General features: G+C 43.8%; 1 long non-coding RNA gene across 2 annotated transcripts in view; it reads right to left on the reverse strand.

Annotated features, from left to right (window-relative positions):
- The window catches only part of LOC102409297, a 28,392-nt gene extending 10,269 nt beyond the window's left edge, over positions 1-18,123 (reverse strand). For both annotated transcript variants that reach the window (XR_006552445.2, XR_006552446.2), the window contains exons 1-2: positions 14,585-18,123; positions 1,605-1,669 (exon numbers count right to left, since the gene is read on the reverse strand). This is a non-coding gene — a long non-coding RNA (uncharacterized LOC102409297). The remainder of the gene's footprint in view (positions 1-1,604; positions 1,670-14,584) is intronic.
- Positions 18,124-22,426: the final 4,303 nt, after the last annotated feature.

Raw genomic sequence — 22,426 nt, forward strand, 5'->3', positions numbered from 1 at the left:
ACAGCTAATCCCTGCGAAGTGCTCATGTATCCTTTACCCTGAGAAATCAGACGCACAGCCCATCCCACTCAGCATCACACTCCCAAAGCTGCCATCAAAACCGTTCACGAGCTTTCTCCTTCCTCCTAGATCTCCCCAAGCACCAGACCCAAGCCCACCCTGTCCTCTGACCCATTCTCTGGCAGCTTCTCCTAAAATCCAGGGAGGAGATGCACCTCTGCGTTAGAGTGAGTGGGGATCACAGCTCTCGTGAATGGAGAGGTTCTTACAACATGCCCTGTTCCTCTCCTACTCTCGCTAACCCAATTTGGGCCTCTGGCTGAGGGAATCCAAAACTGTAAAGCCAATTCTTAATTTTTTTTTTTTTTTTTCCTTTAGATCATCTGTAAGTGATGATCTGGTATCTCTCCTGGGGATTTATATATTTTCCTCATTCAAAACTTTAATGTTAACAGCCAGCACAGGAGAACAGCAACTTTTTGTGCCCTCAACTTATTTATGAATATTTCAGGACTTGTTATTAAAGGTTATAAATCTTCCTCAGGCCTCTTCTTTCAGGAGCTAAATGAGCCCAATTCTCAGAGAGTCATTTCTCCAAGGTCCTTTAATAATTTGGATTTTTCTCCTCTAATTTCTCTAGTTTTATTACGTTTCAAATAATTTGTGCATCAGAGAAATGAACATGCAAGATGTGTGCATGACTTTGATAGTTTCATTTTTATTTCACTTCCAATTTTTCGTAGGTAAAAGTGTCATATATTTTAAACCCCGGACCTTACAGAAGGGTGTACAAGTGGCAGCTTCTTTACCATCCGTGTCCCAAGCCACCCAGCACCATCCCCCACTCCCAGGAATGAGTATAAGTAGTTCCCTGAGAATCCTTCCAGCGATACTCTGTGTATATACAAGCGATCGTGTATTTATAATCTGTCTCCCACTCACCCTCACACTTTCCCTTTGCTTTTGCCCCTTATAAGAATATCTTCAAGATCCTCTAGATCAGAAAAGAATTTCCTCATTCTCTTCTGTAGCTATATTATAGTCCTTTGGCTGGATGTCCCAGAATTTAACTAGTTCCCTCCTCTTTTTTATTAATTTTTAAAAAAAAAATTTAGTTATTTTTAATTGAAGGATAATTCTTTACAGAATTGTGTTGGTATCTACCAAACATCAGCATGAATCAGCCATAGGTTTACCCATGACTAGTTCCTTACTCTTGAACATTCCAAAGTCTATCACAAATAATGCTGCAATGAATAATCTAAATACATCATTTAGCTCATATTTGAATATACCTACAGGATAAATTCCTAGAAATAAAGTTGCTGGTCAAAGAAGGCATGCAGTTATAGTTCTAAAGATGCTGCCAAATTGTTTTGCATCAGAATGGCACCAGTTATACCCTTCCCAGCAATACAGGAGAGTGCCCATCTATACAGACTCGCCTCCATGCCATGTTGCAAAACTCTTTAATCATTGACAATCCAAATGGTGACATATTGAATCTCAGTTGAGTGAGGCTGAGCAAATAACTTCCCTGCACTTCAGTCACTTGTGTTTTCTTATTTTGTGAACTGTCTTGCACATGATATTTGAATGCTTACCTGGACAGGTCTGGAAATGGTGGAAGGATTACTTCATTGGCCACACAGGTGAACAGTAGGAGATGCTGTCACAGAAAAAGGTACAGGGCTTAATTAAGACAGTGAAGCTTCAGGAGCCCATGTAGCAAGAAGCATGGACTATTTGCCACACATAATGCAACGTGGACAGTGGTAACTTCAGCCTGGTGCAGAAACAGTTCTAGGTCATGTCTCCCATGCAAATTCCTAGGTGGGTAATGATTTCAAAGAGAAAATTATTAGCAGATAATATGCTCCAGGAGAATCTAGCAAACAGGAAGTTACAAAACAAGCAAAAAAAATCTTGAAAATATTTGATACCCCCAATGTAAGAATTTATAATATATTAGCACTAAATAAATTTGGTCTTGCAGTTACTGAATCTAGGGAGGGAAATACATGTAGATAAACGATGATAGATAACAGATGAAAATATACATGTTGACTTAAAATGTACAACATAGAAGCTGCTTCCCTGTTGGAGCAATGGTTAAGAATCCGCCTTGTAATGCAGTGGGCACCGATTGGATTCCCGGTCAGCAGTGAAGATCCCATATGCCGCAAGGCAACTAAACCCATGTGCCACAGCTACTGAAGCCCAAATGCCATAGAGCCCATGCTCCATGACAACTGGAGTAGGAGCCACAACTAGGGAGTAGCCCACGCTTGCTGCAACTAGAGAAAGCCTGCGCACAGCAATGAAGACCCAGCACAGTTTTTTTTTTAAAAAGAAGCCTAGTTTAAAAAAAAAACAAACACGAAGCAGCAGCTGTGAGTTGTGTTTATTCAGTGTCTTGCTGAGGACTGTAGCCTGGGAGACAGCATCTCAGGGAGCTCTGAGAAGTTGCCCCATGTGATTTTGGTGAAGGGAGTATGTGCATGCAACAAAGCACATAACTCAGCAGAAGGTTGCGGCTCTTCACCAGGGACACATATTTTAGCTAATGGTTTTAGTGCTTTTCTTTCTAAGTACAGGAAAATGCAAAACGTTGGAAAAATCTTAAAGGTTTCTCCTGAAAATATCTAACTATCTGAAGGCCTGTTCTGTCCGTTTTCCCAGAACACAGAGTGCCTCATTCCTGATCTCTGCCCTGAACTCCTTTCAGAGGCTGTTGAAGGTCAGTGGCTTCAGTGGCAAACAATCCTTGTAGAGCTGGATGGTGAGTGCCATTCTTTAGTTGGCACAGATACATACAGTATATACTATATTTGGTATATAATAACACATACCCTGGGTTTCCCTGGTGTCTCAGATGGTAAAGAATCTGCCTGCAATGCAGGAGACCTGGGTTTAATCCTGGGTCCAGAAGATCCCCAGAGAAGTGAATGGCTACTGCCTCCAGTATTCTTGCCTGGAGAATTCCATGGACAGAGGAGCCTGGCAGGCTAAAATAATTGGGGTTGCAAAGAGTCAGACACAACTGAGCGACTAACACTTTCACTTTTTTTCAGCATATACATTGGACTGCAAAGAAATTGAAACAGTCAATCCTAAAGGAAATCAACCCTGAATATTCCTTGGAAGGACTAATGCTGACGCTGATGCTCCTGGCCACCTGATGCGAAGAGTGGACTCATTAGAAAAGGCCCTGATGCTGGGAAAGATTGAAGGCAGGAGGAGAAGGGAGCAGCATATGATGAGATGATTAGATAGCATCACCAACGCAATGGACATGTGTTTGAGCAAACTCTGGGGGATGGTAGAGGACAGAGGAGCCTGGCATGCTACAGTTCATGGGGCTGCAAAGAGTCAGAGGCGACTTAGCAACTGAAGGACAACAACAAAAACATACACATAATATAAAAGTATTCAAGTATTTTAAACCTTAAAACAGTAAATGTAATTTGTCCTAAGAGTTAGCTCAAACATTGGTCATTTGATGGTAGAAATGTTATCATCTATTTAAGAATGATATACAATACCTACAAAAGCAAAAACAAGCAAAAAAATATTTCTGCCAATTAGTGTGTGTATGTGTTTGTGTGGTGTGGGGGTGATCTTTCACTATAAGAGGCATTTGCTTTCAAATGTAAAAGATTCATTGTGACTTAAAAAAATTTTTCATTTTATATTGGAGTATAGTTGCTTTGTGGTAGTTGCTCAGCTGTGTCCAACTCTTCATGACAACATGGACTGTAGCCCACCAGGCTCCTCTGTCCATGGAATTCTCCAGGCAAGAATACTGGAGTGGGTAGTATTCCCTTCTCCAGGGAATCTTCCTGACCCAGGGAACAAATTCGAGTCTCCTGTATTGCAGGCAGATTCTTTACCATCTGAGTCATCAGTGGGTTGATTTAAAATGTTGTGTTAGCTTCAGGTGTACAGCAAAGTGACTCAGTTGTACATGATATATACATACACATATATTCTTTTTCAGACTCTTTTTCCATATAGGTTATTATAGAATATTGAGTTCCACTGTGACTTTGAGCAAATTTGTTTAAACTTTTAAAAATATGTATCTAAAAGGTAGACAATTCTTCAGCTACTCACAGTGTATGTGATGCTTGTAAGGCTTTAAAATCAGACAAGCAGAAAGATTTATTTGCAAGTCATTCTAGCTCCTTTCACCAATCTCTGGGCAAGTCAACCCTGGAATAACCCGAGGTCCCTGCAGTTGAGGATATCTGCTCACCTGTCCCACGTGGGCACTGATAACCTGGGAAGCTGTGACTGATCGCAGATGCAGCACCTTTGAGGCTGGAAGGCCCCTGGGCCAATGGAAGCTGTAGGGGGCTTTGATAAACTCTCCGCTGTATGGCATGAGATGACGAGAGGGCAGCACCTGAGAATGTCCCGGCTTTGATTCCAGAAGGGAGAGGGGGCCTGGCAGCCATGTGCATCCCGTTAAGAATGGGAATAAGCACGAAACAATATTAACTTTAGAAATGAGATGAAAGCCCATGTGTGCTAGCTTTCACACAGAAGGGGAGACCCGACGAGCCTCCCAACCCCCTTCAGCCCTGCTTTTAGATGGAAATGATTTTGTTGAACACTGACACAAAAGGAAGATACAGATGTAGTGAAGAGCCTTAGCGCAGAACAATTATATGCAAGTAGGTTACATGAAAATATAGTCTCAAGTGGATGATATCTTGTGAATATTAATTAAGGAAATTATTCTCAGAGCAGCTAGTGTTTAAAACAAGATCTAATCTCTCCTGAGTGGGCCTGCCGCCCTCTCTCTCAGTGTTTAACTTCAAAGGGCTTTGGAGTTGGGGCAAATGAGATTATTATTACTTCAATCTAGAGAGGAAACCTATTCTAACCAACACGAGAGTGAATTCTAGAATTACATATAGCAGTTAATACAAAGAAGAAAAAAATATTCCACACTTAAAATGCCTACATGGCAAAATGTTTCTTAACCTTTTTCATCTGATTTGCTTCATCCTCCTATAAAAATTGCACATTTCAGGTACAGAGCTGGAGAAGCGTGTGGGCCAGATGAAGACACACTCTTATTCACCTATTCTTTTCTTTGACTCAGGGCCATTAGAAATAATACTATTACCATTAATATTAATAATATTATTACTATTCTTAGCTAAGACTTAAATGCATCTGTGAGTCAGGTACTCTTTTCCTTATATTAGCTCATTTAATGTTTTAAAAATCCCTGTGAGGTTTTAAAGGTTAACAGACCTAGAAAGGTAAATATATTAGTTTACCGTAAGAAAATACCACAGACTGGGTGGCAGAAACAACAGAAATGCATTGTCTCACCATTCTGGAGGCTGGAAGATCAAGTTGAAGGATGAGATCATGGCATGAACAGGGCTCGTGTCTCCTGAAACCACTCTCCTAGCCTCACAGGTGGCCACCTCCCCTCTTCGTCCTTATTTCTCTGTCCTCTGCACACACAAATCCCTGGCCCCTTGTGTGTCAAATTCCCTCCTCTTATAAGGACAGCCAAAGATGGAGAAGCTCTATACAGTCAGCAAAAACAAGACCAGGAGCTGACTGTGGCTCAGATCATGAATTCCTTATTGCCAAATTCAGACTTACTTGAAGAAAGTAGGGAAAACCACTAGACCAGTAAACCAAATCCACTAAATCAAATCCACTAAATCAAATCCCTTACGATTATACAGTGGAGGTGACAAATAGATTTAAGGGACTAGATCTGATACACAGAGTGCCTGATGAACTATGGAGGGAGGTTCGTGACATTGTACAGGAGACAGGGATCAAAACCATCCCCAAGAAAAAGAAATGCAAAAAAGCAAAATGGCTGTCTGGGGAGGCCTTACAAATAGCTGTGAAAAGAACGGAAGCCAAAAGCAGAGGAGAAAAGGAAAGATATACCCATTTGAATGCAGAGTTCCAAAGAATAGCAAGGAGAGATAACAAAGCCTTTCTTAGTGATCAGTGCAAAGAAACAGAGGAGAACAATAGAATGCGAAAGTCCAGAGATCTCTTCAAGAAAATTAGAGATACCAAGGGAACATTTCATGCAAAGATGGGCTCGATAAAGGACAGAAATGGTATGGACCTAACAGAAGCAGAAGATATTAAGAAGAGGTGGCACAAATACACAGAAGAACTGTACAAAAAAGATCTTCACGACCCAGATAATCACGATAGAGTGATCACTCCCCTAGAGCCAGATGTTTTGGAATGTGAAGTCAAGTTAGCCTTAGGAAGCATCACTACAAACAAAGCTAGTGGAGGTGATGGAATTCCAGTTGAGCTATTTCAAATCCTAAAAGACAATGCTGTGAAAGTGCTGCAGTCAATATGCCATCAAATTTGGAAAACTCAGCAGTGGCCACAGGACTGGAAAAGGTCAGTTTTCATTCCAATCCCAAAGAAAGGCAATGCCAAAGAATGCTCTAACTACCACACAATTTCACTCATCTCACACGCTAGTAAAGTAATGCTCAAAATTCTCCAAGCCAGGCTTCAATAGTACGTGAACCATGAACTTCCAGATGTTCAAGCTGGTTTTAGAAGAGGCAGAGGAACCTGAGATCAAATTGCCAACATCCGTTAGATCATCAAAAAAGCAAGAGAGTTCCAGAAAAACATCTATTTCTGCTTTATTGACTATGCCAAAGACTTTGACTGTGTGGATCACCACAAACTGTGGAAAATTCTTAAAGAGATGGGAATACCAGACTACCTGGCCTCTTAAGAAACCTATATGCAGGTCAGGAAGCAACAGTTAGAACTGGACATGGAACAACAGACTGGTTCCAAATAGGAAAAGGAGTACGTCAAGGCTGTATATTGTCACCCTGCTTATTTAACTTCTATGCAGAGTACATCATGAGAAATGCTGGGCTGGATGAAGCGCAAGCTGGAATCAGGATTGCTGGGAGAAATATCAATAACCTCAGATATGCAGATGACACCACCCTTATGGCAGAAAGTGAAGAGGAACTAAAAAGCCTCTTGATAAAAGTGAAAGAGGAGAGTGAAAAAGTTGGCTTAAAGCTCAACATTCAGAAAACTAAAATCATGCCATCCAGTCCCATCACTTCATGGCAAATAGATGGGGAAACAATGAAAACAGTGACAGACTTTATTTTTGGGGGCTCCAAAATCACTGCAGATAGCGACTGCAGCCATGAAATTAAAAGACGCTTACTCCTTGGAAGAAAAGTTGTGACCGACCTAGACAGCATATTAAAAAGGAGACACATTACTTTCCCATCAAAGGTCCATCTAGTCAAGGCTATGATTTTTCCAGTAGTCATGTATGGATGTGAGAGCTGGACTATAAATAAAGCTTAGTGCTGAAGAATCGATCCTTTTGAATTGTGGTGTTGGAGAAGACTCTTGAGAGACCCTTGGACTGCAAGGAGATCCAACCAGTCCATCCTAAAGGAAATCAGCCCTGAATATTCATTGGAAGGACTGATGTTAAAGCTGAAACTCCAATACTTTGGCCACCTGATGCAAAGAACTGACTCATTTGAAAAGACCCTGAAGCTGGGAAAGATTGAAGGCAGGAGGGGAAGGGGACAACAGAGGATGAGATGGTTGGATGGCATCACCGACTCAATGGACGTGAGTTAAGTAAACTCCAGGAGTTGGTGATGGATAGGGAGGCCTGGCGCACTGCAGTCCATGGGGTCACAAAGAGTCGGACACGACTGAGTGACTGAACTGAATTGACTGAATTGACAAGGACACAAGTCAGACTGGGTTAGGGCCCACCCTACCAGCCTCATTTTAACTTAATCAACTCTTTCTCATCCCTGTCTCAAAATACAGTCATGTTCCTAGGTTCTGAGAACTAGAGCTCCAAAACACAGATTTTTGTGGGGGGCAGGGGATCACCATTCAAACCAGTGAAGTTGTCACCCCAGGCTCTCACAGCAGGTCAGATGTGGAGCTGGGATTTCAACCCTAGGACTAGAGTCGTCCTCAACCATCTGCCCTATCGGTACCGGCCTGTGAGAGGAAAGGCAATATACATCTATTTCAATCAGGATAATGGTCTCATGATCTGTAACAGCTCTGGGTGGGAGGATAAAAGGTAAGACACTGAAAGAAACATCTTTTCAGACAGGACCAGTAAAATGGAATCATACCGATTATTAAGGCTCTGGGGCCTCCATGGTAGCCCAGCTGGTAAAGAATCCTCCTGCAATGCAGGAGATCTGGGTTCCATCCCTGGGTTGGTAAGATCCCCTGGAGAAGGGAAAGGCTACCTACTCCAGTGTTCTAGTCTGGGGAACTCCATGGACTGTATAGTCCATGGGGTCGCAAAGAGTTAGATACAACTGAACGACTTTTCACTTCCATATGAATTTAGCAGATTTTTTTTAAGTTTGTGGGACATTAGCCAATTACCTAACATTAGAATTTTAGCTTTAGCTGTTGGTGAAGGCAGTGCTGCCGCAGGCACCACTCCTGCACGACTGGAAACAGATGCTGGAGGTCGATGGGTACTGGCGAGCCCAGATGCTGAATGGACACGCTTACCACGGACAAGAAATGCAGATGGCGAAGAGAGACGGAACAGCTACGGATGTGGCTGGATGTGGATAAAGGCAAACACATCCGTGTGGGCTCCCCATCGGTCACTGAGGCAGCCGAGGTGCCCCAGGGAGAGTTGGAGTTAAGTGGAAGGGTGTTCCGACATTTCTGGATCAACCTAAGACCCAGGAAATTCAGGCTGCACCAGGCAGCGCCAGCCTCATTACCTGCGATTTGCTCTGCACTCAGCTCAGCAAGCCCACTCCTGGTTTTCCAAATGTGCTGTGCACGCCCCACACTTACCCATGCCTCTCTGTCCCCTCTGCTGTGAATGCTCTTAATCACCACCACCTTCCCCATCCCTCCAGCAGGTGAAACCTCTTCTGACGACCTCCTGCCTTGGAAACTAAGATGGGTCCCTTTCTTTACTGTCTCGTTGATCTTTATCATTTCATCCCATTCCAGCACTTTCTATGTATTCATCTGTTTCTGTGTCTCCTTTACTTAACAAAATACTTGAAAATATGAACCATTTCTTTTGCATTTTTGTATCTGCTGCCCCTAATACAGTGCCAGGCACATCATAGGTACCCAGCAGATGACTGCAGAATAAATGTCCATCTCAGAGAAACCTAAAGTCCCAGAGATATGTTTTACCTGGTCAGTATGCCACTTGAAAATAATAATAAATATGTTGCTAATGTTTACAACTTCAGAGATTTCACAGACAAAAAGGATTATCTGCTTTAACAATCCAAAGGGCTGGCTATACCAGGCTTGAATTCCCACACACAATGAGTTAAAATTGAGGAGTGGCCATCCCTTTTGGGGAAGATGTTACTCTGCTGTTTATCCTATTTATCCTATCCTACCCTATTCTTAAGTATTCCTGCCTCACACCTGCCCTCTTCATGCACGTGGGAAACCCACCTCACCCCATTAGGCATTCTGTAACCCCGATCCCCTTAGACCAATCCATCAGATCCTCCCCTGCTTTTGACCGCCTGTGGCAGCACATATGGACTACAGTGGTTTTCCATCGTCCGGCTCTGCCCATACCCACGTCTCGCTCCCTCAGTGTATCCTGAAAGGGCAGAAGAGGCGGGAGAAGGATGCTACTTTCGGTTCGTGGAAAGGGAGCTAAAGAGAAGATCTGTCTTCTTCTGGCATATCAGGTGTTGGCACCGGGGAGAAGCAGGATACTGGCCGGGATGGGCAAACAAGCCAGCTGGGAATGGCAGCCCCTGTGTTCCAGCCAGCAAACACCTTTTCAAAGCCTACTTTGCATAAGACAGTTCCGCTGACCACAGCGGAGTCACAGGGGAACAGTTACCCCTGGAACTTCCTTTCTGCAACAGTAGCACCCTGTGTAAGGGAACCAAAGATGGAACATGATCGTCTCATATATATGCTGCCATGAGGTTTCAGACCACCACACTGGCATGAGCTTTCAACGTTGAAAAAATAAATGAAAACTCTCTGGAAATAATAGGAGCACTGTGTCCTGGAACCCAAAGAATAATAATCCCAGGCCATCAGTCATCCAAGCTGAAAACAGTTTCTTCCTCTCTCTTGGCTGGGCCTAGGATGGCAGGACACAGACCCTTAGCCCAGGAGTGATTTGCATCGCTGCCGGGGACACAGAAGAGGCTGCGTCCACCACGGCTGAAAATGCCAGGAAGACGGGGGTCTTTTCCTTTTTAAAGAGTTAGAGTTGCTTGCTATGCATTAGTGTGAAGTGCAGTTTGGGATTGTGCTTCATGGGCCCCAAATATGTGGACTCACAAGGGACTTTTGTGTCCAGATCTGGAGGATTTGCAAGAATATGAACCATGTATGGAGAATTCACATATTCAGAAGGCCCCTAATCCTTTCCCATGCATGGCCTCCCAACAGTCTGAAGCGGTAGGCACTATCCTTACACCATTTTACAGATGGTAATGCTGCAGCTAAGCAGGCTAATCGATGCCACCAAGCCCATGAGTACAAGGTTACAGTACAAGGTTACAACTTGAACTTAGGTCTGTCTGTCTGACCCCACAGCCCTACTCCCAGCTCTCACTCTCTGTTACTTCCTCATTCATTCTCTTATGCCACAAATATTGAGCACTGCCTATGAGTTAGACACTGTCCTAGGTGCTTAGGATACAGCAGTGAATAAATCAGATAAGAATGCGTGCATGCTAAGTCGCTTCAGTTGTGTTTGATGAATTGCGACCCAATGGACTGTAGCCCACCAGGCTCCTCTGTCCATGGGATTCTCCAGCCAAGATTACTGAAGTGGGTTGCCATGCCCTCCTCCAAGAGATCTTCCGGACCCAGGGATTGAACCTGCATCTCTTATGTCTCCTGCATTAGCAGGAGGGTTCTTTACCATAAGAGACACCTGGGAAGCCCCTGGATAAGAATATTTGCTCTCAAGGAAGTTATGTTCAACACAGCATAGACTGCAGTGCTGTGGAGCCAACATCCCACAGTTGTGAAGACCGTTACGTGGTGGACCTCACTTCCAAAGCGCTCAGGAAAAAATATGCAAATTTGGGGAAAGGCATGATCTTAGTTGCTGTAGGTGCATTTTTAAAGTAAGTTCAAGGGGCTAAAAAAAAGTTCCTGCTCAACTTGAAAATGAGACTGGGGTGTGTTCTATCAGTTTTTCCTGAAGGGGAAAAAAAATCCCCCAATTTTAATTCCCTTCTGAACTTAGCCACATGTTGAGATAAGGAAGGTGGGGTTAGAAATCAATTCAGCTCCCTTGGGAGAAAAATTATAGTAATAAGCTTTTAAAAAACGATGATAATAATAAGCTATATGATTTCAAAGTGACTCACCACCACTCCCCCCTTCTTTTTTTTTTTGACAACTGAAATTGATTTTGAAAGGAAAGGCTGTGGAGATTTTCGTTGAATACAATCCAGACGTTCTAAATCTAAACCCTCTCACCAAAGAGACTGCAGATCTGGAGAGCCTGGGCTCTGTTGATAATGCCCTACTCTCTGCCCGACATACTATACCCACCACCACATGTCACTCAACATGCCTGAGAGCTCGTAGATGAAGGAAATAAAGATGGAACGATATTAAGACTGAAATCAATACAGCTTTCTTTTACATTTCCCAATAGTCTCAATAACTTCAAAGGAGCAGATATGAATATAATTAATGAGCAGAACAAACACCAAGTGCAAAATAAATCTGGACCTTGTTTTACGAGCAGTGTTGGAATGATAGATTTAGAACTGTAGACACGTTTGTTGGCAAATCTGACGACTCACTCATTTCCAAATGGTATAGCCTTTTAGAGCAACTGGAGTTGCATCAGCCTGGGTGCCCCTTAGGAAAAATACTTGCTGGAACCACTTGGTACCGGACTAAACAGAGCCCTTGTACTTTGATGCATTCAGCCGCTGTTAAAATTTATGTTTGAATCAGTATTAGGAGGAATCCTCCGATCAGCTCTCCATTTGGCTGTTTCTGCAAGCTAATCCTGTTTTAAAATATGTATATTCTTAGGAATCTGACCAAACTGAATAACAACAATGCTCAGAGGAAATTCACACTTGTATTTCGAAAAGAAATAAGAGCTCTCGCTAGAGAACAGGCACAAAAGCTACGAAAACAAAAAGATGGCCTTGGCCGTGGTGCTCTGCTTCTAATTGTGTGCCGCCTTCTGGGAAATCCCTCAACAGTTCTGCTCCTCCGTCTCCTCATCAATGGTAGCAATACAAGTACATGTATTGGGTGTTCACTATGTATTAGACTAATGACCTAGTAAAAGGTTCATGCACCCTTTTAGACTAGTCCTATGAGGTACAGTCATTCTATTACAACCCCTTTTTTATAAATGAGGAAACTGAGGCTCAGACAGCTGCAGTGACTAGCCTGTACTTTTAAGAATGTGAAAACTAGCATTTTAAGTGAATGTCCTGACTGCGCAGCTTCCATTCTCAACCACTATTTTCTTAGGGCTGGCAGTCAGGAGGTACAGATAGGAGTTCATTTATACAATCCTCACGACTTTAAGTCCATTCACTCATTCTTTGCCTGGTCTCTAAAATGATATTAATACTTGCCCACCTTACATCTTGAACTTCGCACATGAAAGTCAGAAGATGAGGAAGAAATGAATAACAATTGTGACTGTCTCTTTATATTTGGTGGAAAGAGAAGCAGCTGGGGGACAAAAAAGGTCTTTCTAATTTCTTCTCACCTTTTACCGCAAGCCTCATGAGTTACAAAGACCTGGGTTCTCTAGTCCTTTGCTTAACAGCCCTCTTAGCCCACTGTGGCCAATATTATCCTTATTCAGGTGTCCTGTAACAGGCCTACGTAGCAAAAACAGAAGCATTCTGGTAATTCTTCATGAATGTAAACTGTGTGGACTCCAACCAAAGCATTCAGGCCTTGGAATGACAGTTTAAAAGCTAGATTATTAACAATGACTTCCTGTTTAGGGTCAAATCCACTAATTTGTGCTCCATAGTATTGGTCTAACATTGGGCCCAGGGACAATCCTATTTCTAACACATCTGTCCTCCAAGGACTATAGACACATGAATTTAGCAGATAATGTCCCAGGGAACAAAGAAGTCTCATCACAGTCCTTACACACAGACAAAGAGAAATAACAGTTTGTTCTACTGATTGTCATGAAACACACCCAAATGTCTTGATATTCCATCTTTTAAGTCAGTTGTAAAAAGAGAAATTGTTTGCACCTTTAATAGCATCATGAAGATGTATAAATCTTGATCCAACTGGCTGTTGGAAGTGAGAATGGCTCCAGGGAGGATGGCTCTGTGGGGAGGGGTTGTGGTGGGGGGTTGGGAGTTGGGGGGGGGGGTGTTCCGGGATGGGGAGAGGGGTGAGGTTAGAAGGATGGGGGGTGTAATCACCTTGTTCCTGGCCCAGTACAGAAAGGGCATCTGGGATGCTTCCCTCTGCTCCAGCAGCAGCGCTTGGTTAGGCAGGGCAGCAAAATTAAAAACACCCGGCAGAGCCAAGCGGGGACGCGGGTCGGGGGTGGGAAAGACAAAAACAGAAACCACCACTCACAGGAGCGAACCCTGAGTCTTTTTTTATGTGGTAAGGAAATCTAAGATCTAATCAGTAGCCTTAATTGAAAGGCTCAGTGAGGGGGATCTCTAAGCTCCTCTTCCTGCCATTAATTTTAATTTTAGCCTTTCACAGGGTATGGATAGGAGTGAAGGTGATGCGTAGGGCCCAGCCCTTTAGAACCGTGAGGGCCCCTGGAGAGACGGTGAGGCGCTTCCCCTTTGGAAATCTGCTGAGACCCGATAGGCGCTGGGCGGGACTGTCGGGGTCCACAGAGGTTCTGTCCCCTCAGATCTGCAGAGGAGGGCGTTCCTCCTCCACTGTGCCCAAGTGCTGCACCGCCCGTGGAGGGAGCCGGCCCGTGGTTCCCCTTTGCCTCCTTTCCTAAAGGCCACGCACGTTGAGGAGTTCCGGGGAGAGGATAGGGAGCCGCGCGGAAGGGCAGAGAAGACAAGGAGGTGGGCAGAAAACGAACCACTAGAGCTGCAGCAGGGAGTGCCGCTGAGGAGCTTTCAAGGACTTTCAAATGAATGCCATCCACTCTTTCCTCGCTGTTTCTGCCGTTTCGTTGACCGTTCTTACTAAGTGCTCAATTAAAATCGGTCTCCCAGGTTCCTCAGTAGTAAAGAATCCGCCTGCCAATGCTGGAGACTCAAGGAGACTCGGGTTCCATTCCTGGGCCGGGAAGCTCCCCTGGGGAAGGAAATGACAACCCACTCCAGTATTCATGGGCTTAGCTGGTAGCTCCGATGGTAAAAAAAAAATCTGCCCGCAATGCAGGAGCCCCGGGTTTGATCCCTGGGATGGAAAGATCTCCTGGAGGAGGGCAAGGCAACCCACTCCAGTATTCTTGCCTGAAGAATCCCCATAGACAGAGGAGTCTGGTGGGCCACAGTCCGTGGGGTCGCAAAGAGGCACACACGACTGAGCATGCGTGTAGACGGTGCATTGAAGACGCACTTCGGTGCACCCTACTCACCGGGTATACAGGATGAACTTTCTTCTGCGGGCGAAAGACGTTAATAGTGTCTCCTTTGTGCTTTCACCAGTTTAAAGCCAGAGCAAAACATAATTATAGCAAAGGCTGTTAATGGACTAGGTGGCAGGTTTGCCACCTTCCTCTGTACCTCTTTTTCCGTCCACCGGGCTATGTGCTAGCTCTCATCATCTTCTAATTATCTCTTCCTCTTTTTGCTTCACAGCTTTAGAAGTTACAAGGGTATTAGCTGAATCCAAATTAAATTTCTTCTTCTTTTTTTTTTTTTTTTTTGCTTTTAAAGGAAATGGAAAAAAAAAAGAGTAGGTTCTTTTTAGGAGTGGCGCATCACTCCAGACAATCTAACAGGAAAGATATGTAATAGGGTCTCTGGCTGAAAAATCTATGAAGCCAAATAAACCCCAGATCAACTGTAGCCTGCATTGGGTGTAGGGAGTATATTTCAGTCTCTTTTCCACCTCAGGATTTCCACCTGAAAAAAAAATGAAATAATCACACTTACTAATCTCAGAGTGGCAACCGGTGGATTTAACAGCGCCCTGAAAACGAGACTCCTCTGTTTAATGAAGCAGCTCATTCAGAGGTTCATTCGGCTAATAAAACCCCCGTTTTTCACTTGTGTTTGAAGCTAGTCCATTATTCTTTTGCGTGTGGTTTGAACCAGTTTTCCGTGAGCTGTGGTTGCTCCTGAGGATGGATATGAATGGCACTTATTAGGAAGGGAAGAGCTCATGAATTCAGATCATCCTTAATGCTGAAATGAGCTGTAATGAAGGCCTGAGATCAAAGTGCTTGAGAAGCAACGGCAGATGAATGGGCCCCAGAGCCTGGGTCGCTGCAGAAAAGGATTAGGAAACTTCACTTAAGTAGCCAGAAAGGTTTCCACAGGCTAGCCTGCTCTGCATTTAATTGTTTATGGGATTCGTGGTCGAAAGATATACAAATGGCCTCCCTCAGAGAAAACGGCGTTATCAGATATTTTCCACAAGGGAGAGGAAGGGCTTTAAATTAGTAGCAAGAAGAACAGAAGCGAGGCCATTCTTAACTCCCAGGGAGGGGGCCAGGGTGGGGGAGAGGGGCTGAAGGAAGAGACAGATCCAGAAAGAGGGGAAGAAAGGGAAAGGAAGAGGAAGAAGGAGCAACTGCCTAGCCTTCAGGATACGCATAGACCCTCCGTCCAGGGAGAAGCACACCCCTCTTTTCCTAAATACTGAACATGAAGCAAAACAGAGCGCCTGCACTGCAGCGTGGGTGCCTCCCCACTGCGCATCGAAGCAGCGAGATGCAGGGCGAATGGAAAGCAGATGCAGTGGTGGAGTGCTCCAACTTTTTACTCTCCTCCCTTGAAAAGATGTCAAGGATTATTTGTGTTACCTCCCTGGAAAACGCCGAGACGTCTTCTTAAGGGGTGAATGAAAGATGAGTACAAAGAGTTAATTTGAAACCAATCAAGCCCTGTGTTCGTCGACTGCTTCAGAAATCCTTCTGTTTTAATGATGAATTTATTTTCAAAGCAGTGCCGATCCTTTTGAGGGGAATTCCACCTCTCACAGCTGCACAACGTGCCCTGCAGTGTTGAGCTTTTTCGCCCACCTGCTCTTTGTAAAACAGCGTGGACTTCCCAGAGCTGAGAGTGTGCCAAGCTGGCTGAGCCCGCCTAAGAGCCATCCTCAGCCTGCAGCCACCGAGGTGTCAGTGAATACACCACAAACCCCTGCAAAACAGTCAGGGCAACTTGGTGGAGCCACACAACCACATGGCAAAGCCACAGACTCCCTCTCACCCAGCAAAGGACCCTCTTGAATTTTCTATGGTTGATCTGTTAACCTAACTTGGCTTCCCCTTGCTGCCCTGTTCAAAAGCAATTGCCTTGAAAATATTATTCGCAAAAATTTTTAAAAACATCACACCTGAAAAACCCTACACAAAATTCCCATTTCGTTGTCCAAGTACAACTCTTGAAGAGACTGGAGGATTTTATCTGCTTTAACTGGGATGGAACTGACATGTTTGTGTTGAAATAGCACCTGGCCATGACTTTAAAAAGCTCCACTTAATAGCTTTGGGTTCCCTGTTTTTCTTCTTTATTCAAATACATCTTATTGTAAGGTTCTGAAATTTAAATGTGGTTGCTGTGCATCTGTTTATCAACAAAGAACTTCTGGATTAATGCAGAAGCACATTTAATAGGCAGAATGCTATCCCTTTGTGCCTTTGAGGGCATCCACAGTTCTCTTAACTAGGAGGATTATGAGATGGAACCCTTCGCAGTGAAATACGCCCTGTTCCCCTCTGTACAAAGATTTGTCCTCCTGGACCATTGAGTCATCTGAGGTCCGCTATTATTCATCCACTCCTAGTGTTGTAGCAAACAGTTAAGAGGGAAATATTGTGCCAAAGTGCCTACTTTATAATTAGGATTCATTGGGAAAATGAAGCGTTTGTTCTAAACTAACTTTCATGAAATGTACATGTCATAACCTTTAATCTTTTCAACTCCAATACCCAGTTTTTCATATCTTTACAGTTCTCTCAAATTTGAGAATCTCAAAATAAGGTGATGAACAGTTCATGTGTGTAGTAATAGTAACTGGCGATAGTAATAGTAATAGACTAAAGGCAGGGGATTGAATTTTAAGGAACTTAATTGAGTAGGATTTGACATTATCATCCTAGAGCATCAAACTTCATATGCTTGCTTTCTAGCAGTCTTGGCTAAGACTGTGAATAAGACAAAGATCACTGTTTCTGCTATAGCATCATATAATTTAGGAATCTATAAAATGCAACTCAGGAGTGGTACTCAGATAGCAATTTAAGGATTTTCAGGAATACAGCATACTTCAGTGAAATATGTTCCTATTGGATAGATAGAACTTGCATACCCTCAGGTATTTATGAGCAACAGAACTTTCCGGGTGCCTCTGCATTCTTATCAATTCCAGCCTCAATGTCCTGGTGACCCACTAGTGACCACAGTGTCACACGTGCAGGCTGCCAGGTGACCCCGCAGACACAACTTGTTGCACAGAAAATGACCAGACAGCTGGAAAAATGGACAGACGGCAGTGCCTTCTCCCCTTTGCCGAATACCAGCTTGCTTAAGACTTGGGTTTAACACACAATGCAATAACCTAGATCGATAGTTTAGTTTGATGTATCTGAATATTTAAAGGTATTATTCCCACTAGGAAAGCTTATTGCTTCCAACTGAAAGCATCTCAAAGTTGTGCTATGAACATTTAAAAAATCTGCTTATGGGTGTTTGGCTAGAGCAGATTGTTCACAGTGATACTACCACAGTGTATGGCATATGGTAGCTTAAAACAGAGTTGAGCTGCTATCCAGCACCCATTTCTCCTCCATGGGGCGGCCGTTGTGCAGTTTGTATGGGACTGTCTACCTCTCCTCCAGCAACAGGGGTGAGCCCTAAATAGCCTAGACCAATCAGTGTAATCCCAATTTCCTATCCACAGTGATTGGTCTAGAGAAGGCACATGACCCAAGATGGTCCAATAAGAATGAAGCCCAGACCTTTGCTGATTTGGAAAGAAATTCTGTCTCAGTCTAGGGTGGTGTGCAGATAAGTACACAGGCTAAAGTAAACAGCCATTTTTTCTACTTGGAGAAATACCAGGCCAAGAATAAGGCAGTAGCCAGAGGAGAGACAGGGCTGAGAGAAGTTTAAAAAACAGAGCCCTGATCAGACCATTCTGAAGTTTGAAATAACCCTGAACTTTTTCAGTTATGTAATCCAACAAATTATATTTATTGCTAAAGCCACCTTGAACTTCAGTGATTTGCAATTGAAAGCTTCCAAATGAACACAAAGTGATTCAAATAAATATTTGTTGAATGACTGGATAGTTATACATATTGTAATTTAGTCCACATAAAATGTAACATTATTAGTGATCATATTTCTGTTATTAAACTTTCAATCATCAGCAAGCTCTAGGAATGACTTGAAAATTGTAAAGTATTGCATTTTCCATCAACAGCAATAGACCATTGCCTAGAGTTAATGGACAGAAAAAAAGATGCTATCAATTCCTGAAAGGTTACTGTACGCTTCCATAGAAATAAAACACGTTACATGTACTCACTACACAAAGATGAAGTGAGGCACAGAGTTTTAAATTGTTAAGGTAAAATCTTTTAAACAGATCCCCTAATGGTTCACCATAAGGAAAACAGAGACATCTCAAAAACAGTCACAGATTGTTCTAGGTCACCCATCCTCTCGCTTGGTCTTCTGATGACAAATGGCTACAGCCGCAAGCTGGCCAGGATACAGACCAGCTCAAAGCCCTCTCAAAACTCCATCTACGCAGAGGCAACTGGTCCACCCACTGGCCCTCGACTGTGACCTCTAAGAGGGCAGGAACTTGACTTATTCTCTGCAGTGTCCCCACACCTAGTATGTGACACATGGGATATCTATGCATGTGATCAGTTCATGACACACGGTAGGCTGTCAATCATTATTTGTTGAGTGAATGAATGACAATTTACGACTTGGGTCTCATTTGCTCTTGTCTTATTCTGTTTCATATAAGAAGGAGGAGGAAGTGAAAGATATAATTGAGTTAATTTGGGTTTTCCCCTAAGCTGCTCTTTGATCACTTTGACACTTAATTGAGTTCCTGCATCCATCTAAATTCTCTTCAAGATAACCTCACACACCCTCAAGCCATTTTTTTTTTCAACAGAAAATACAGAGCTTGACTATCAGGAGAGAAACCAGTGAGTCTTTGACTTAAAGAACAGGGTGTAAGTGACCTTTTTTTTGAGTGCTGATTATGAGATCTTAGGAAAGTCATTTTACCTCTCTGGGTTTCAATTTTGTCATCCCTATAAGAGGAGAGCTGGAGAAGGAAATGGCAACCCACTCCAGTGTTCCTGCCTGGAGAATCCCAAGGACGGGGGAGCCTGGTGGGCTGCCGTCTTTGGGGTCGCACAGAGTCGAACACGACTTAAGCGACTTAGCAGCAGCAGCAGCAGAAGAGGAGAGTGGAACTGCATGAGTTGCTTTTCCAGCTGTGCTTTATAGAGCCCAAGGTGTTTTGTAGAGCAAGAGGTCGTTGTCATTTAGTCACTAAATCATGTCCGACTCTTTTGCAGCCCCACAGACTATAGCCCGCCAGGCTCCTCTGTCCCTAAGATTTCATAGGCAAGAGTACTGGAGTGGGTTGCCATTTTCTCCTCCAGGAGATCTTCCTGACCCAGGGATCGAACCCACATCTCCTACAGTGGCAGGCAGGTTCTTCACCACTGAGCCATCTGGGAAGTCGAGAGCAAGAAGAGAGAGGGATAAGGCCAGGACTCAGAGCCCTCCACTCCCACATTAGCTTAAGAGGGTCTGGAGGCTGGCTGGCTGGCTTCCAGTCACAGTCCTCCTATTTCCTAACCGCATGATCTCAGACAAGGTATCTTTCATGCATCTCGGTTTCCTTCCCTGTAAACAGAGATGACAATAATATTTCTTTACAGGGTGTTATGAGGATTTAATAAATTAATATCTAAAGCTTGGTACATGAAAAATGTATAAATTTCAGATATTACTATCTGTTTTATATATTGGAGTTCTGATAATGTTTAGGCTTAAATGGTTTAAGGGTCTTCTGCTGCCAACAAAACAAAAATATTTAATTAAAAGAAAGTGTTTAGGGTTTGTAATTAGGATGAAATAGGGGAGAGTAAATTGCAAAGCGTCTGGCAGACAGATATTAACCTCTGCAGCCACCATTGTCATTAACACCACACCTCGCCAGCCAGAGTCTGCAGCGTGTTTAACTCAGCACAAGGGGCTGCCGCCACTCGAGAGAGCTGGCTTTTTCTCCTGAAGATTATTCTGCGGTCCCATTCAAATGGCCTCTGCGTCGCCGGGCGGCTGATGCCTGGTGCTAGACAGAGAAGGGCTCCGTGGCTAATCGCTCGCATTCCTGTGAAGACTGAAGGAAAAGATAAATTTCCTTAACAGTCAACATTTCAAGGGAAGGCATTTTCTTAACAGAAAATGGTGAATATCTGAAAAGATTGAAACCTCAGGCAGTTTAAAATTTGCAAGGAAGGAGTGCCTGGCAGTTCAACTGCTTTAAAATTCCTTTTCCGAAGATATCATATGAATTTAAATAAAACTTGAATGATTATGGTAATTATCCACACTAATAACCTTGCTCAGAAACTCCTATATCTGTCGTTTCACTTCCAGAATGCTGTAGACTGCCAGGCATCCCTTCTCTCCTTTACCTGGAGAAGAGGGTTTCGATTTCTCGACATCGTGCTCTGGAACTACAATTATGGGTCAGTCTATTTTTGGACTCACCCAGGCTCTTCACCCCCTCACCTGGTACTGATACTGCCCTCACAAGCCCCGTTCTCCTAGTTTGCTCCCCGAACACTGAGCTCAGATCTCCTTTGACATTTGGCTTACATTTCAAAGCATTTGTCTACCCCTTCTCCTTCCCTTTTTCTGTTCCTTCCTCCCTACTCTCCTTCTCTCCTTGAGACTAATTGGTATAAAGACGGGGCCGGTGGGTTAGAAATTGCTCCTCCCTATTCCTCAGGACTAAGGTTGGACAGGCCCGTCTCTGTCCCAGAAATATGTGAAGATTAATCCCATTTGCAAGGGCATGCAGGAGCTGTAAATATTTATGGGCAACAGAGAAGGAACTGACCCAAGCACACAGAGTAAAGGAACCAGGCAGAGGGCTGGCCAAACACCAGTGACCCTAGATGCTGCTCCCTGGGTGCCAGGTACAATTAACCACCCAGGGGGCCTCCCTTCTGGGTGGGAGGTGACAGGAGTGTGGGAAGTCGATCCTGGCATCAGGAGCAGCAGAATTCTTTTCTCTCCCTTTCCTCTACCCCCAGCCCATTTCTAACTTCCAACCTCTTGGAGGTTTTAGGGACCAATTTAGTAGCCAGAAACTTCCCACACCTCCAACCTGCCTGTTGCTGGCGTGGATGACTGACTTGTACTTCTGGGAAGAGGAAACATATGCTCACCCTCCGCTCTCCACCTCCACCATCTTCTCATCTGTTAGAAAACATCAGGGGATGCATAACTTTTCCCACCTTTGTACCCAAGCACATGCAAGCTGTTTTAAGGTCTAAGATTTAAGAGTTTCTTGAATATTCTCCTTCTTTGTTACAATGCAGAGAGAATAAGTTAGAAAGAAATACACTGGTTTACAGCAAGATGATTTCTTTTTTCTGGCCTTGCCACCCAGCTTTCGGGATTTTAGTTCCCCGGCTGGGTTGAATCCCAAGCTCACAGCAGTGAAAGCACCATTGAATCCTAACCACTGGACTTCCAGGGAATTCGCTAGAACTCGATGACTTATTATTAGAAATTCATTGTCACAGAGAAAACTTCACCAAGGGTCACCAGCATTTTCTTGCATTCTGCCAGGAATGGGGAACTCCCTACTGCCAAAGGCAGTTCAGTCGTGTTGGCCCAGTTTTGTTCATTAGAATCATACTTTGAACAAATGAATACCTGCTTCACAATTGCATGTACCTATCAACCTTTTTCCTACCCCTTAGGGTATTACAGAAGTAATCACAGATAGCTGCTTTGTACCTGATTTTGCTTTTTCATTTGTTTATGTGTGCCCCAGTGTGCCTGCAGGTTCCCTGATAGCTCAGTTGGTAAAGAATCCACCTGCAATGCAGGAGACCCTGAGCTGATTCCTGGTTGGAAAGATCCGCTGGAGAAGGGACAGGCTACCCACGCTAGTATTCTTGGGCTTTCCTTGTGGCTCAGCTGGTAAAGAATCCATCTACAATGTGGGAGACCTGGGTTCAATCCCTGGGTTT

This window comes from Bubalus bubalis, chromosome 7 (assembly GCF_019923935.1).
Source record: "Bubalus bubalis isolate 160015118507 breed Murrah chromosome 7, NDDB_SH_1, whole genome shotgun sequence".
Taxonomy (NCBI): Eukaryota; Metazoa; Chordata; class Mammalia; order Artiodactyla; family Bovidae; genus Bubalus; species Bubalus bubalis.